Source organism: Drosophila pseudoobscura, chromosome X, assembly GCF_009870125.1.
Source record: "Drosophila pseudoobscura strain MV-25-SWS-2005 chromosome X, UCI_Dpse_MV25, whole genome shotgun sequence".
NCBI lineage: Eukaryota > Metazoa > Arthropoda > Insecta > Diptera > Drosophilidae > Drosophila > Drosophila pseudoobscura.
This window is the reverse complement of record NC_046683.1, coordinates 21,834,251-21,852,903: the sequence shown is the minus strand read 5'-3', so window position 1 is coordinate 21,852,903 and position 18,653 is coordinate 21,834,251. Positions and strand designations below refer to the sequence as shown.

The window sequence follows — 18,653 nt, the reverse complement described above, 5'->3', positions numbered from 1 at the left end:
TACATATGTAGATACATATGTACATGTATGTATGCATATTTATTTACATATGTACATATGTGTGTGCATATGTATATTTATTTTATAATATTAATATTAATCTTTATACATATATATTTTTTGTATATATGTACATATGTACATCTCTATCCTATGTACATACATATGTACGTATGTAGATATACATATCTTTCTCTTTACCTAAATAGCTGCAACTTTAACTTGTCTCTTTCTCTTTCTTTGCCTACCCAATTTTTCTCTATCTTTCTCTTTGTGACTAGCTTTTCGGAAGAGAGAGTGAGTGCGAGAGAGAGAGAGAGAGAAGGAGAAGGGGAGAGCGCAATAATTTGACCTTTTTTTTCTTCCATTAAGAAGAGTGAGCTGGAGAGATCATTGCAGATTATGTGTCCGCATTTAAGTACATACATACATACATATGTATGTATGTACATGCATACAACCATATCCAAACATATGTATATGTATGTATGTGTACATTTCACGTATCTTTCAGATACATGCACAGATTTATATCTCGTATTCTTCTTTATTTCATTTTCGTTGATTTCCTTTTCATCGCTTTTATGGTTTCATTTTGGCATTCGTTCGGCTTTTGTTTCATTATTTTTTGTTTTTTTTTTTAATTTTTCCCAATTTTGCTTTTCTTTGCGTGTGTGTGTGTGTGTGTGTATCTTGAAGATACATTTTGTTTGCGCTTTGTTTCTAGGCAGCAAACATTTTCGAATGGAATCGATTCATGATAGAAAGAGAGTGAAAGAGAGGAGTGGGCTGGGATAGGTTTTGTGGGTGGGTGTGGGTGTGGGTGTTGTAGTACTCACAACAAGTGGAAGCCAAAAATCTGCATTTTGTGGATGTGTGTACTTCCCACCTCCACCCCCACTCATAGAGAACGTCCAACCACCCTATGGATGGTTGGACAGACGTTTACGAGCACAAACATATGTACATATGTATGTACATATATAGGTACAGTCAAGGATCTTTTTTAATGCGAATACCCCAATCGATTGCTCATCCGAATGCATAACAATAGGTTTTAAAACAGTTTTGCACAAGACTTTGAATTGATTCCAATCTGATTATGTTTTCCAACAATAGTGAACAGCCTTATGGCCAAATTCAATAAGTTGAAACCTTCATTTCATATTTCATATTTAAAATCCAATCCTAACGATTAGAATATAGAATGTTTAAGGCTGAGGAAAATTGCAAGTTCCATTCGTGATATCATCATGATTCGATCTCAACGTGACATATGTACATACATACATACATACATATGTATGTACATACATAAGTGTGTTCCAATGGCGACTTTTCTCTGCGCTGCTTGCTTCTTTGGGTCTTATTTTGGCAATGCACTAACCGAAAATGATTAAACAACAGTCAAAAGTTGGCATGCTGTACAAACAGAAATATTCTAAGCATTTCATTGGATTTGATCTATTTATCGGTACTAATTCGATATACGACTTTGAGAAGGTCTCCATAAATAAATTTAATCTCTGCCATACCTGGATTCTTATCATGCTTAGCCAATTAAGGGTCGATGGGTATTTAAATACCCATTAAAATGATCTGGATCAGATCATTACTACAGAAGGAAGGAATACTGCACTGGCTACTCCACCCCCAGCCACGCGCTTACTCATCCTGTCTCTCTCCCACACACTCTTCCTCGTGCATTGTGTGCGCTCTGGCGTAGGGGAGCGAAAAAAACGACTGGTGTTGGTGGTGAGACTTCGTGAGAATATAAAAAAGAAGGGAGACATATAAACAGATCAAATTTAATACATATGTATTACCGATTTTTATGAAATATTTTTTCAAATAATGAAATAATCAATTCGTACGACATATAAAATATTTGCAAAAATTACTCAAGACATAAGCTTACATATGTACATACATACTAACTGCTATGAGAGAACAACAAATAAAGGAATTCATAACAATTTCTATTCATGATTAAATGCATTAACTGTCTGTAGTATTTGAACGAAGTGTGCTTCTTCCTTTGTCGGAAATTGCCCCACGAGTAGGCAAAGAATCCCAGAGTCCAGGCAGAGTTTACAACAAGTTCCAAGTTATACAATTTCGTGCAAAGAGCAATCAAGTTTCCTTGCGAGGAGGATTAGTGGTCGTCATACCTGGTACTCAAAGAGAATGGGCTTTATTATATTCAACCTATAAAGTGTATACATACAGAGTCTCTCATCTCTCTCAACCTCTCTCATGCACTTCCTCGCCCAGTGTGTGAGCGGAGAGGGTCAGAAATTTGACGGACGGTGCTGTACGCAACCAGCTATAATATTGGTGCAGGATAGGTGCAGTGCAAGAATTAACATTAGAACATATCTATGTACATATGTACATATGTAACAAGCCCTCGCTCCCTCTATCTTTCCAAAATCACTGTTGTATCTTCTCGCATGAAAAGTGCAAGAAAAATTGATAGAGATGCGCGTTCCGCTTTGTCCTAAATGTCCTACATCCCATCGATCCTATTGCTCCGGCACTTGTTCTCCGATAACCGACATGAACCGCTCGACTCTAGCTTCGCTGATGGGGGGCCTGTTCAAAAGACCTGCCTTGTAGGGTAGATGCATAATCGTAATATCCTTTGAAAAGGTATCAACACAATAATAACGAAAAATATCCGGCTACTTTTCCATGGCCTAATGTGCCGCCTCTATTGCCAAACCACCAACTCGTTTTCCACTCTCCTGCTCTTTCTCGTCCTTCTCTCAGCCAGCGCCTTCATCTTCTCGTATTTGCAGTTTTCGCTTGGTATCTTTCTTGCTTTTTTTTGTAACTAGCTCAAAAAATAAACAAATTCTAAATGGAGCTATCTACGTACATATTTATGTACATATGTAAATATTATTAGATGTTTTACAGACTATATACATACATACATTGATAGCTACATACATACATATACATATACATACACATGTATACGGATGATTGCACAGACATATACATATGTATGTATGTATGTATATCGAGTGCATATGTATATCTTTCGGGTATATACATATAACATACATATTTCATTAATATATGTATGTATTTTTTATGTACATATATACATATATGTATTTCTTTACGAACCAAGAGAGCGCTCATCAGTACAAAAAGAAAACGAGGGGGAACGTTGTGAGTTGCTGCGGACACCGCAACTCTACATTTATACCCGATACTAAGTCCGTATGGCTCTCCTCCGGCAGACGCCGCTAATATTAAACGACACGACAAAGAGTGTGTGCGAGAGAGACAGAAAATCAGTCTGAGCGTGACGTCGGGCGCTGCGTAGCAACTGCAAATTGATTTGTTTCTTATGGCTATAAAAATGATCTGATCTGATCCAGACTCAGCAATCTGATAGATATGGTCATTATCTATGATTCTGCGTTTTTAGTTTTCTCAAATCTGTAATATTGTGGATGCAACAGATTTTCGTCCTTTGTGGGGGCGGAAGGGGGTGGGGCGAAATTTTGAGATATACGTTTTATAGTGAGATCTAATAGGATTGCGGATACTAAATTTGGTTACTCTAGCTTTAATAGTCGCTGAGATTTGTGAATATCCCCAGATTGGCATCCTTTGCGGGGGCGGAAGGGGGTGTGGCGAAATTTTGAAACAAACTCGTCTCGGTCCGATATATTAGGATTGTGGATACCAAATGTGGTTGCACTAGCTTTTATATTCTCTGAGATCTAGGCGCTAATGTTTTACTCTAAGCAAAGCCGCCTATGCTACGTGTGTGTTAGAGAGAGACAGGGCGAGAAAAAATGATACGATCATAATAATACGATCCAATTCAGATTCCGCAGTCTAAAAGATATGGTCATTCTCTACGATTCTGCGTTTTTGGTTTTCTCGTATCTTTAAAATTGTGGATGCCACAGATTTTCGTTCTTTTTGGGGGCGGAAGTGGGCGGGGCGACGTTTTGAAATATTTTTGTAGCAGTGACATATGTATCACAGAAGTCTGGATCCAAAACATCGTTGCTCTAGCTCTTATAGTCTTTGAGCATTAGGCGTTGAAGGGGACGGACAGACGGACAGACGGACGGACGGACGAACGGACAGACGGACAGACAGACATGGCTCAATCGACTCGGCTATTGATGCTGATCAAGAATATATACACTTTATGGGGTCGGAAACGATTCCTTCTGGACGTTACACACATCCACTTTTACCACAATATACCCCAATACTCATTTTGAGAATCGGGTATAAAAATATCTTATGCATAAAGATACTTACTTACATATGTACATATGTATATACATATGTACATACATACACCAACAACACACCCAGAACAAACACAAATAAATAGGCTCAAAAACATACACATACAGCCATAATATAAAAGCGAACCCGAAGCAAAGGCACAAAGCAAAATCGCCAAAAGGCAACGCTGAAAGCAAACACATATGTATGTACATATGTATGTATATAAATATGTACATACCTACATATGTATATATGTGAACACTTATGAAAACCCAATTTTCTTTTTACGCTTCGATTTCTGTATACGAATCGATGATACCCAAAATCGAAGGGCCAAAACGAGACGCAATGACAAATGGTTGGTGGATAAGCGATGGCGGAATTAGCGGTGTGTGAAAAGGGAGAGGAGAGCCGGGTACAAAGGAAGTATAAAAAGCAAAAAATACGAAATATACGAAATAACCGAATGAGATCATTGTTTTTATTAGATTTCAGATTACGTTAGAGAGGACCCAGGATCCCAGGAGGCTTAATTTTTCGAAAAAGAATTCCCGAGTTCACGCCCAACTCTGATTCCCCTCTCAATTAAAGAGCGGAATGAACGAGAGCCCTGTTAAAAATAAATATGTTTGATTCGATTGTCTCTGACTGGCAAACTTCAATTGTTCTATACTCGTACACTGCTCTTGGTCACTTGAATAGATGCACTTAAACTAATTATTTTTTGAAGGAAAAGTAACTTATATTAAAATTTAATTTGTAGATATTGTAAATCTTAGATTTATTAGAAAAAAATACAAAATGATTTAAATAAATTTTGAATAACGTTACGATCTGGAGAATATAGTGGCCAAGTCATGATATTACCGTTTCGACTGGCAGTAAACTACTTCACTACTCGATCGTTATGAATCGGGCATTATCTTGTTGGAAAATCAATGGGATTGGTCCGAAGAGATCATTTAACATTGGAAATACGTGTTTTGAAGCGCTCATCGTTAATTTTCTGATCTATAAAAATCAAATCCATTGTACGATAAAAAGTGATGGCACCCCACACCATGACTCCACCTTCTCGGCTGTGATGACGGCTTAAACAGAGCTCATCTATTCGCAGATTATGAAAATAGTATTGAAAACCAACCATTTTTCATCAGTAAAGACCACCGAACTGCAATCATTTCAACGAGTGTCAGTTTGAACATTCCACGTCATGTGTTCCTTCGCATATTGAAGCCGTTTTTCTTTGTGTATAGCATTTAGAGGTGGTTTTTTCTTAATTTTTAGATGCTTTAGATGTTTAGCACTTTTGATTGTACGCTGAACTGTTGAAAGGGTTGCGTTAGCTCCGGCTAATTCCATAATTTTAGCTGGGATTTTACGTTCAGCTCGTGGAGTAAGCCTGGAGCCTTTTTTCGACCTTTAAAATGTTTTCCATATGATTTCGGATCTTTTGAATATCTGTCAACAGTTCTGGAGCTGCGCTTTAGCTGATTGGCAATATTACAAATAATTGACTTCTTCATTTTTAATTATTATTTCATTAAAGAAACTGCAGCTCTTACCACAAGACTATCAAATGCAAAGTACGTCTATTTTAGAGACTAACAAAAAACGCACGTGTTTGCATAGCAATTTCTAGAAATTTCGAAAGCACTGTTATGTTAGCGCAAATCCACGAACAATAAGCAAATTTTTTTTTTAAGAAGATTCGAGCTTTGATATGAAATTGCAATTGGCAATTGCCATTGCCACTGTGCTATACAGTACCATGCCCCGTGTTTTTTTTTTTTGAGAAATTCATTGGGAAGGACAATGATTTTCCACTAGCCTTCAGACGTTCATATGGATATGTGCAAAAGTATCTTCATTTTACTGGATACATGGGCAAGAGCAGCAATGGACAGAGTGGAGGCTTTTGCGACGAACCTGCAAGAAAGATTTACATTATTCCAGACCACATCTAGATGAAGAGCAATGATGGTCACTTAGAGGCTGAATAAGACCCACCAGATGGAGCTCCCTGTGGCGCCAATCCCTCTTCAAGAAATCTGGGAGGACATAAAGAAACTCGGGTCCAAGAAGGCCCCTGGCGACGACAGGATTGACAATGTTTTGGCAAAGGCGCTACCAAACAGAGCGATTCTATATTTGTTGCTAATCTTTAACGCGTAGCTAAGATTAGCAAACTTACCCAGAGCCTGGAGGTGTGCCCACATAATCATGTTGCCAACTCCAGGAAAACCATCGGAAGATCTCAACTACCATAGACCAATTAGTCTCTTGTCGACTTTTGGCAAAATGTTTGAGCGCTGCATCCTACGAAGGGCACTGGAGTCGCCATTGGTCAAAACATCCATGCCAAACTACCAATTCGGGTTCACGCTTCACATACTAGACGGGTATTTCGCAGGCTTTCGAACGGGTGTGGCACGAGATACTACTCGCCAAGATCAAAGTGATGCTCAACCCTCAGCTGTATGAAGTTATCAAAATCTTTCTGACGGAGAGGACCTTCCGTGTAGTCCAGGATAGTGCAGCTTCTTTGACCAAGACCATCATAAAGACCATAAACCCTGATAAGTGTGCAGTGGTGACGCACACTTTAAGAATGGGCTCTATCCGTGGTGTCTTCCTGCTTGGGACACTCATGGAGCAGCGTAGGAATCACACATACCTCGGAGTTACACTGGATGCACGCTTAACTTTCGACAGTCACATCCGTAGCGTGAGGAACAGGTTGGTGGGTAAGGCCCGGAAAATGTTCTGGCTACTTAAACAAAGCAACTAGCTAAGTTTAAAACGAGGGGGAACGTTGTGAGTTGCTGCGGACACCGCAACTCTACAGTTATACCCGATACTAAGTCAGTATGGCTCTCCTCCGGCAGACGCCGCTAATATTAATCGACACGACAAAGAGTGCGTGCGAAAGAGACAGAAAATCAGTCTGAGCGTGACGTCGGGCGCTGCGTAGCCACTGCAAATTGATTTATTCCTTTTGGCTATAAAAATTATCCGATCTGATCCAGATTGAGCAACCGGATAGATATGGTCATTCTCTATTATTGTGCGTTTTTAGGTTTCTCTTATCGCCAATATTGTGGATGCAACAGATTTTCGTCTTTTGTGGGGGCGGAAGGAGGTGGGGCGAAATTTTGACACGAAACGGTCAAGGTCCGACATCACAGGAATGTGGATACCAAATTTGGTTGCTCTAGCTCTTATGGGTTCTGAGGTCCTTGAACTCATATTTTGCAATTGGCAAAACCGACCATGTAACCTGTGTGTTAGAGAGAGACAGAGAGAGAATGAATGAAATTGTTTTCTTGATTCTGGCTATAATAATTATACGATCTGGTTTAGATTTTGCACTCTAGAAGATATAGTCATCTTCTACGATTCTGTTTAGTTTTTAGTTTTCTCGTATCGTTGAAATTGTGGATGCCACAGATTTTCGCCCTTTGTGGGGGCGGAAGTGGGCGGGGCAAAGTTTTGAAATATTTTTGTACCAGTGACATATCACAGAAATCTGGATCCAAAACATCGTTGCTCTAGCTCTTATAGTCTTTGAGCACTAGGCGCTGAAGGGGACGGACAGACGGACGGACGGACAGACAGACATGGCTCAATCGACTCGGCTATTGATGCTGATCAAGAATATATATACTTTATGGGGTCGGAAACGATTCCTTCTGGACGTTACACACATCCACTTTTACCACAAATCTAATATACCCCAATACTCATTTTGAGTGTCGGGTATAAAAAGCCCCATACATTTTAGGATAGTTTCGTCGTTCTGCGGAGTTTGTTGTATTCTCTATCATACGCACAAATATCAGATCATCTTACCACATTTTCATTGGTGGATATTATTGAATTTCTTACAAAGAAAAATCCATTCGGCCTCCCCCGTAAATACATACTTATACATATGTACATCTGAGATTTCATTCGAGGCGATACGAAACATACAGGCAAGATTGCCCAGTGTCCGAATGCAGCCCATACCATACTCGAGCCACTGAACCAAAACTTATATTTTCCTGCATATTCTGTCATTTCTGCATTCCGTCATTTATACTCGGTAGTCGAAGAGTTAAGGGATGTATTCGATTTGTTGTGGATGTGGATGTGTGCAACACCCAGAAGGAAGCGTTCCCAACCCCATAAAGTACATTTATTCTTGATCAGCGTCAACAGCCAAGTCGATAAAGCAATGTAAAATCTATCGTATAAGGTAAGGGTCTGTGGGCATGTCATTTTGTATTGACGACGATCAAGTCGAAAATTCTACAAAAAGATTAATCCTTGAAAAAATACATTTTCCTGCGTTTTTTATATGTTATAAGACGTAATATTGATACTATTTCCAGTCCTCTTTGACAAAAGATCTTTCAGATTGGCGTACTAATTAATATTTTGAAATGCTACAAAATTATTTAGAAATTTAAAAGTTGCTAAAGAAACCGGATGCACGCTTATAATCAAATAATGACCAACAAGGATACAATTCTGTATATAGAACATACATACCTACATATAATATAAAAAAATCTTTCGTATATTTAAACTTTCTTATATTTAAACTCCTCTAAACGTGTTCGAATCGGGCTATGACTTTACAGTTATTTATTTTAGGCCAAAATTAACATTTATAGGAATTAGCCTAATGCACTTAGACATGTACATACATATGTATGAACATGCGCACAGTATCTTCCATGCCGATGAAAAATTTCCGGCAAAACTTGGGAATCCCACTCAGGTAGTACGGGAACCGAGGATCGAGCTTTATGTGCTCAATCGATTTTGCACAATCAGGTAGACAGAGATTTAAAAGATGCTACTTGCATGTGCGCATATGTACATACAATATGTATACATATATGCATACAATATGTCATGTATGCATGTGTATATATGTATATACATATGTACATATGGATGTGTACTTTGGGTGATGGAAACATGCGTAATCAAGGGTATAAATTATTGAAATCTTTGATTTGATCAGACCGATACTAGAGAGTATAGAGTATACTCTCTTTGGGCTGAATTGTTCTATACGTGAGAGTATGCATACGAATATGTATCATCCGATGTGAGCTGACTCAAAGGTACTCCCCTAATACTTTCATATGTACATACATATTCACATGCACATATACATACATATGTATGTACAGATATATATATTACTCAAATATGGATTGGTCTAGGGTTCGATCGTTATGCGACAGATCCCAAGATATTTCGCTTGAAGTGCAGATTCAGTAGGAAATAATGACAGCTAATGTTGGGGTTTGTACTATCTGGAAATGTGTGCACACAATTCCCAATGTAAATTCCCATAGTTCATGAATCACGCTAGCTAACAATGATGATAAATACGTATGCATACATACTTACATATATACGTGTATACATATCTATATAAATACGTGTACATATGTATGTACTTACGTATGTTTTGTGCATATACATATGACGTGTCGACAGTGCACTAATATAAAGGCACTTATTATTCCTTTATGTGTGAGTGCGATTCAACCAAAAGATAATGCAAAACAATCAAAATTTGTATGTAAAAACATACATACATGCGTACAGTCGCGGTCAAAATAATAGCAGTGCTACTATGTTAATTTCTCCAAAAAAACTTCAACAATCGAACTTATTTCTTTACCCCAGAACGTAGCACAGTATGTTTTCTTCTCCTTCGGTCTCATAAGGCGTGGCAATCACTATAGTGCCGAAAATCGCGAAATAATTATAGTGTTAATTTCAGAAGGGAAGTAACATGTCGAGGCGAAAAATATCATTGGTTTTTGAGTTGCTATGATCTGAAAAGTACGTTAGAGGAAAATCCGCCATCGGCGAAATTATTAGCCAAAATATCAGCGGATCGACTACAATGACAGGAGAGGTTCAAAACTTCTGCTCCTGCTGCTGCCTTACAAAATTTCAATTTAACAACTAGTATTGAATTCATTAGAAGAAGCCTAAAATTAAATTTAATTGACCATGGGAAAAGAACAGGAATATTTCCCAAAATTGTTATGCCCGATACTCAAAATTAGTATATGCGTATATTAGATTTGTGGTGACAATGGATGTGTGTAACGTCCAGTAGGAAGCGTTTCCGACCCCATAAAGTATATTTATTCATGATCAGAGTCAATGGCCTAGTCGATTGAGCCATGTCTGCCTGTCCGTCTGTCCGCCTGTCCGTCCCTATGAGCGCTTAGTGCTCAGGGACTATAACAGCTAGATCAACGACATTTTGTATCTAGACTTCTGTGATATGTCACTGTTACAAGTGTATTTAAAAATCTCGCCCCACCCCTTTCAGCCCCCGCAAAGGACGAAAATCTGTGGCATCCACAAATCAAATTTTGTACCCATAATCCTGTTAGATCTCACTGTTACAAGTGTAATTCAAAATTTAGAATCGGGAGGAATTATCTTAATTTGTTACATATGTATGTCTATTAATTGTTTGCAAAATGAAAAAAGTCACGCAAGTTCAACTTAAACATAATTATTTATTAGAAAAGCCACTTGTTTTCATGTTCAATCATATACAATGGTTTTCTTTAGTGTATTCTTAACAAAATAGGTAACAGAAGAAAATGAAAAAGAAACAAAAACATAAACAATTCATAAAAACAATACAAAGACAGCAAATATCGTGTGTCTATTAAATCTTTGCAAAATGCAAACAGTAATTTTAAAAAATGTATATCTTTAAAGGATGCAGCTCTATTTGGCTAATATTTTGTATGCCCTCCATTAGCATCCAATACTCCTCTGAGACGTCGCGACATCGATGATATTATTACGACATTTATGTCGTAATATTCGGGTATGTTTAGCCACTCCTCGTTTATACACTGAATCAAATTACTTTTTGAGGTGGGGCGTCGTTTGGCCACCCTTTTCTTTAACAAGGCCTACAAATTCTCGATAGGATTAAGATCCGGACTCTGGGGGGGCGTGTCAATGACTTTGTTGCAATTGTAAAGGAGCCAAGTGCGGCAAAGGAATGATTTGTGGTTTTGATCATTGTCCTGGTACAGCTTGTATTTTAGTTTGCTGGTGTTCTGTGGATCAACGAAGCCAAAATTCTGCGCACTTTTCGTCAGTTCCTTCTTTAAAGTGTGCAAATAAAACTCTTTGGTCATTATATCCGTTCAAATACGCAGCTCTCCAATACCTTTGGAAGAAATACAGCCCCAAACCATCACTGGAAGCTTGCCTAATTTCACAGTGGGCACAATGTTCTTTGACTGGAGGGCTGTATGTGAAAAAAAATGTGTCGAAATCAAAGGTCTCATGGTCTAAAAATGTTCCTTTTGTAGTAAAACAATAAAATATAAAGAAATAAAGAATATACAGAGTATTCAATTATCGAGTGGCCAACCTCGTCTAGAGAAACTATTAGACCATGCATACATTGCTGACATTACATAAGTGAAATATATTTGCGGGCAGCATTTGAATCCTGTGCCTAAGTCGGGCACTGCGTAGCCACTGCAAATTGATTTGTTACTATTGGCTATACAAATTATCTGATCTGATCCAGATTCAACAATCTGATAGATATGGTCGTTATCTATGATTCTGCGTTTTTAGTTTTCTCGAATCTGCAATATTGTGGATGCAACAGATTTTCGTCTTTTGTGGGGGCGGAAAGGGGTGGAGTGAAATTTTGAGATATACGTTTTATAGTGAGATCTAACAGGAGTGCGGATACTAAATTTGGTTACTTTAGAGTTAATAGTCTCTGAGATTTGTGGTCCTTTGAGGGGGCGGAAGGGGGTGTGGCGAAATTTTGACACAAAACGGTCAAGTTCCGATATCGGGGGAGTGTGGATACCAAATTTGGTTGCTCTAGCTTTTATAGTCTCTGAGATCTAGGCGCTCACTTTTTGCGATAGGCAAAGCCGACCATGAAACCTGTACTAGAGAGAGACAGAGCGAGAAAGAATGAAGTTGTTTTCATCATTCAGGCTATAATAATAATACGACCTGTCTCAGATTCTGCAGAAGATATTGTCATTCTCTACGACTCTGAAATATCTTTGAAATTATGGATGCCACAGATTTTCGTTCTTTTTGGGGGCGGAAGTGGGCGGGGCGAAGTTTTGAAATATTTTTGTAGCAGTGACATATCACAGAAGTCTGGATCCAAAACATCGTTGCTCTAGCTCTTATAGTCTTTGAGCACTAGGCGCTGAAGGGGACGGACAGACGGACGGACGGACAGACAGACATGGCTCAATCGACTCGGCTATTGATGCTGATCAAGAATATATACACTTTATGGGGTCGGAATCGATTCCTTCTGGACGTTACACACATCCACTTTTATTACTTATATGTACATACATATGTACAAAAATAAACTACAATTCGGTGGACTAAGCTGGGATCACCTGTACTTCTGGGTAATATTACTGGTCGACGGCTTAATCCCAAAATTCGCTGGGATCAACTGTACTTCTGCGTCAGCTTTCAATGCGCTGGGAGAAACTACATTCTCATCATCAAGTACATTCTTACTTGCCTATGTATGTAGGTACTGTATGTGTGCATAGGTAAGGTATGTATACATATGTATGTACATAAGTATGCAGGTCGCTGCTCTAACTGTACTTTTCACAAACAGTTTTCTTCTCTGCGGCAAGCTCCTTCAAATACCCCTTCTGCTTGCCCTTCTCCATTTATCATTCTACCCTTCCCTTCCTTTCCCTCCCTTACTTGTTTCCCTTTTCAACGTTCCTTCTTCTCATGCAACAACCACGACCGCCCTTCCAGTAGCTTTTTTAAGCATCTTCCAGAAGGAAAGAATTTACACTACTCTCGCACTGTCTCTCTTTCTCTCTCTCTCTCTTACACTGCTGCTAATTTACCAACATGAGTTGGCAAAAAGAAAGAGTAGAGAAAATAAATCAGGAAAAGAAGACAAAAAACCAACAAAAGGTAAAACATTTTTATACAAAAAGCAAACACGCGAAAAACATTTTTTGCTGCGCTCTGCTGCCGTCTCTCTCGGCGTTGGTATTTCAGCGCTGCTTCTAATCGGATGTCAGTCCCTGCCACTAGATGGCGCCAATAATCAGATTTCCGGATAAACACTTAAGATGCGGCGGCAGTTCCGAAAGACCCTGGGCTGTAAAGTGAGGACCCTTCTTAACTTTGCCTGAGTGTGTGTTATCAGACACACACACACACGGGGAGACACCTGTGCGGCTGAAAGCTCTACTCATAACGGGGCTTTCGGCTCTAGCATACGGAAGTGTCTCTGCGCCCCCGTTTGCTAATGTTTCTAATCTGGGAAAGAGTGTGTACATACATACATATGTATGTAGCTCTGTTTAGGAAACTGTCCCCTTTAATGCTGCAAAATCATCTCCGGCACTGAAGCAACCCGCCCGTGTCCAAGAATCGGTTGCATTGACAACGATGACGACAACACCGCGGCCGCTGCCAGCGGCAGCACCAGCAGCACTGCAGACGGCGCGGCTCGAAGTCGGCGACGGCCTCCGCTCTATCTAGCTGTGAATGGAAGGCAATTTAGTGCCAGCCAAGCAGACACCGGCACTGCCCTGCGACTCAAGGTCGCTGCGTGTCGATAATGTTTATAATGCTACCCAGTACACCGGGATGTGTCCCAAAGGGGAATAAATGTAGTTTAGTTAATTTAGTTAATATTAATTAAGACCGTGTTGCTTTTCTAGAAAAAGTCTATTTTAGAAAAGAAGAAAAAGAAACGTTTAAAACTTTTAGACACGTGATAAAAATTTTTTTTTAGTCTTTTCAATAACATTATTTCTCATGAACAATTATGATTATAGATCAAGTGATTTATTAATTATTAATTATAATTAACTTATCCACATAAGTTCAAAGGTTCCCTAAGATTAAACAAAATATAAATAATATATTTTTTGAGTTAAAGTGATAGCCCAATAATTTTTTGTACATTTATTTAATTTGGATTTCATCTAAAATTCACATATGTACATAGGTTAGTTTTAATCTCAAATATTTGTATCTTATGTATTAATTTTTTAAAATCATTAAATATATGAGAACTTTTTCCAACCAATTTAGAGTGGAGAACCGTTCCAATCATGCGATTATTTCCAGTTGTTACCACAAATAGTTTCCATCAACCAGCAAAACAAAGCTGCCCAATCGCTCCCCTGTAGGGCATCGCCACAGAAATGCTATAATATTGATAACAATAATAAAACAACAGGGAAAAAGCGCAAGGCGGGAATGACGAAAACGGCGACGTCGCTGCCAAATAAGCAGCAGCAGCACAAGCGAGCGGAAAGCGTACAATCGTGTGAGTGAGAAATGGCGAGCCCGGGCGATTGGAAGAGCACACCTGAAAGTCATAACGGGTTGTAGTTGTTGTAGTTGTAGGTCGTTGGTCGACCGGGAACGGGATCGGGATCGGGAGAGCGGTGCGAGGGAAGATGTAGAAGCACGCACATAAAGAAATGAAATCGCAAGCAAATAAGAACACACGAAAAAGAAGAAAAAAGACACAAGGAAAACGAATGAAAACTTCGGTTATGGAAGCATTTCATACCCTCGCATGGATGCTAGGTACATATTTAGATACATACATATGTATGTACATATGTATGTGCAATGATATGCATATAATTACAGATGGCCTTTGTATCTTGTTCTTTTCGGTTCCGCATTCCAAGCTGCGTGGAGACAAATAAGGGTATTCGGACATTACCTAATTCGACTGAGCTTTTAAACTGAGGAACAACAACCGTGTGACTACACTTGATTCTGATCAAGAATGTAGAAATCTGTAGCAAATCGGAACACCTCTGAAAAGGGTATACTAGGGGGAGGCAATGAAGCACGACGAGACAACCGAGTTAAATTTACACCAAGAAAACATACACAGATAGAGAAGAGGAGACCGTGAGACGGAGAGCTTAAGATTGGTAGAGAGCGGGCACATGCAATCATTCACGCGACCTCAGCAGCGAGGCGGCGTCAACGACGGGCAGAAATAAGGCGTCGCGTCAGTTGTCTCGTATTAAGATATCAATCACCGAAAAAATCATTGTCCGGCCGGATGATGAAATACACTTGCACATATATGTACATACATACATACATATATACAGTATATGTACATATGTACATACATTACAATATATCTATGTATGTACGTATATATGTATTTGCTTACATTTGTATGTATGAATGTGCATGTATAAATATGTATTTATGTGTACACATACATACATATATTATACGCTGCGCTTCGATGCGGGGGCGATAGATAAAGCACGCCTGCAGAGCGGTGGCAGAAAGAGGGAAGCATACACACACAGAAAATACGCTACATTGTTAGGCTGGCCATCTCGTTCGCACCCACACAAACCGCCCGAACCGCTGGCCTTGCGAAACGCGCTCGCTTACTCATACGGGGGTTCGTTCTGCTGCTGCTGCTGCTGCTGCTGCTGCTGCTCTTTAATCTCCAGAGTCGTCGACAGAGACACACTCTCGAGGCAGGCCCCGTTTCGTTTCGTTCGTCTTTTTGTGTGTGCGCGGGCAGAGGCAGCGGCGGCGGCAGCGGCGGCACAACAAGTTTTTCAACAGAAGCAGCCGGCACACAATGAGAGAGATAGAGCGAGAGGAATACCGAAAAATCCCACACAAAAATATCTAACTGTTAACCCTCACTATAGTTAGGAGAAAGGGCGACGCACTAACCTCAAAACGAGACTATCCAAAAATCTAATAATACACAGATCGTATCCAAAAAATCTCCAAAGCGATCGATAAGGAAATAAATTAACTTTTATGTATATATGTACACACATACATACATATATATGTACATATGTATATGCCTTGAGATCAGTTTTGGACCGGGGGTGGAGAACTATGAGGGCTCCGAATGGAAAAAGGTTTTTAGCATTAACCAAAGCAACCATTTTTATACATACATATGTACATAAATATATACATATGTATGTAGGTCTCTCTTTCTCTTTCTCTGTCTTCTCTAACTCTTTCCGCTCTCCACCGTGAATCTCCCGCTCACCCACTCTAGCTCTCTCTTCTTCTGTGCTGCTTTTCGCACGCTACTCTACTCTGTTGCTACTTTTCAATACCCTATAATGGGGGATGCTATGGTTTTGATCATATTTTTGCAACGCAGAGAACGAGCCATTTTCTACACCATATGTACATATGTATGTATGTATATGTAGTCCACGCTGGGAACCGCCATTAGATCACTATATTGTACTTACTTTCTAAAGATGACCAACCAAACGATGGACTTTGTAGTTCCATTTGTGTAGTATCTTCACTTTTATCTCAGCCAAATCTGATAAAATCGTATCACTATATTTTATAGTTGCTGTAGGAACGATTGGAAAAATTCCGTTGCTTCTAACAATGAAACAAGCTGTTCTTTCAGTTGGGTCTACACAACTCTTCAAATGTTTATCCAAATCGAATAACTATGAATTAATGTGTAAATTTAAGCCTATATATACATATGTATATACACATATGTATGTAGGTACATGCATAAGTAAATACCTAAAAACAATAGATACATACATACATATGTAGATCTGCAAGGGTATCAAATACTTCGGACCCCGAAGCAAGCCCCTGTCTTGGTCGTTTTTTTTCGTTAATTCATTATTGAGGCCAATTGAATTTGTGTGAAGCAAAGAGGGAGAGGGAGACGGAGACACCAAGCGTGAGTGTGAAAGAGAGGGAGGGTGGTGGAGAGGGAGAGAGTACCTAGCTAGCAGCGTGCTTGAATGAGTGACGAACGGACAGTGGGACAGAACGACGGACAGCCAGTCCGACGTTCGCCTTGCCTGCGCTGCGACGACGACGGCGCCGCGCTGACGAGGGCCTCGCAAGAGACTATGCAACACGTTTAAATATGCGCCACCGAGGCAGCCGACGGCAAACGAGTGAGCAACGAACGAGACGAACACAAACGACGAAAAAAAAAAAAATACATTCACATACACGCACAAACCGGTGTGTTAGTGTGTGTGTGTGTGTGTGTGCGTGTTTGTGTATGAGTGTGCAAGCGCTTGTGTACACAAGTAATTTGGAAGAAGAAGCAGATTATGATGCAGAAGAAGAGAAGCAGAAGCGAAGCATGGAGCAGCTGAGCAAAGCAGAGCAGCGACCGCGGCAGCGGCAGTGGCAGCAGCAGTAGCAGCAGCAGATACGAAGTTTGATGACGTCGTGGGGAATGGCAAAGTCTAACTGTTTCGTCCGCTCGCTTGTTTCGTTTCGTTTCGTTCGTTCGTTCTTTCGCCTCGCCGCTTACCTACTCACATCCCTTCCCGCTCTAGACGGCATGCACCCCGCCCCAATACCCCGGCCCCACACTTAATTCTAGCTCAATATTTCGCTTGCTGTTCGGCATTTATACCCTATACTCGTGGAGTACAAGTGTATATTCAGCTTAGGCAAATGTACATACATATGTAACAGGCAGGAGAAAGTATTGGGAGACGAATCGATATACACACATATACACAATACCTGTCAGATAATATTTTTTTGATATTATAGTGTGCAGGCAATTCGGTTTCTCATTTGACTCCATTACAGCTGTAAACCGTATATAAAAACCTCATCCCCATCACCACACAAATGCTTTCCACCGTGTGCCGGGTATTTCATTGTCGACTACGGTGTTCTCTCTTGTTTTGCTTACATATTTATTGTATGATATTTCGTAGCTTTTTCGCGTCTTTTTATCGATGGCAGTTGTTGTTTCTGTTTGCATGGGTCAGAAGTTCGTTGCGACGGCTGCCCCTCACGTTGTATGCACTACCATTCGGGGGAGTATGCGCGAGATACTATGTACACACATACATACATACATATGTACATACATACATATGTGCATACAGATATACATACATAGCTGGAGCAACAGTTGTTCCAACGAACGAAACCCATATGCCCCATGACAAAGAATGAAGCGCAACAAGGCTGAGGGAAAGAGAAAGGTGGTCAAGACGTAATGGAGGGGGGTTACAAGAAGAGATGAAGAGGACGGCAGCACGATGAAGAAGAGTGGAAGAACACAATGAAGCAGATGATGGAGAATAGTTCAAAGATATCAATTGCATGGAAGAGGTCAGGCAACGAAGGACAATACTAAAGGATAGGTTAGAAAAAGAGTAACATGCATACATACATACGTATGTACATAGGTACATACATACATACATACATATGTATTTACACACGTGCAAACTTGTGCATTGTATGATATTTCTTTGATTTTTCGCATCATTTCATCGATGAGTGTTTTTGTTGCTGTTTGCATGGGTCAG

General features: G+C 39.7%; 1 long non-coding RNA gene across 2 annotated transcripts; it reads right to left on the bottom strand.

Moving 5' to 3' along the window:
- Positions 1-14,233: 14,233 nt before the first annotated feature.
- Positions 14,234-16,125, bottom strand: LOC117184875 (uncharacterized). 2 transcript variants are annotated; one of them, XR_004470341.1, is made up of 2 exons: positions 15,666-16,125; positions 14,234-14,674 (listed from the first exon to the last, which is right to left on the bottom strand). It is a non-coding gene; the product is annotated as an uncharacterized lncRNA (long non-coding RNA). The 2 variants fall into 2 exon arrangements; XR_004470340.1 differs by lacking the exon at positions 15,666-16,125 and adding an exon at positions 15,041-15,467.
- Between the last annotated feature and the right edge of the window lie 2,528 nt (positions 16,126-18,653).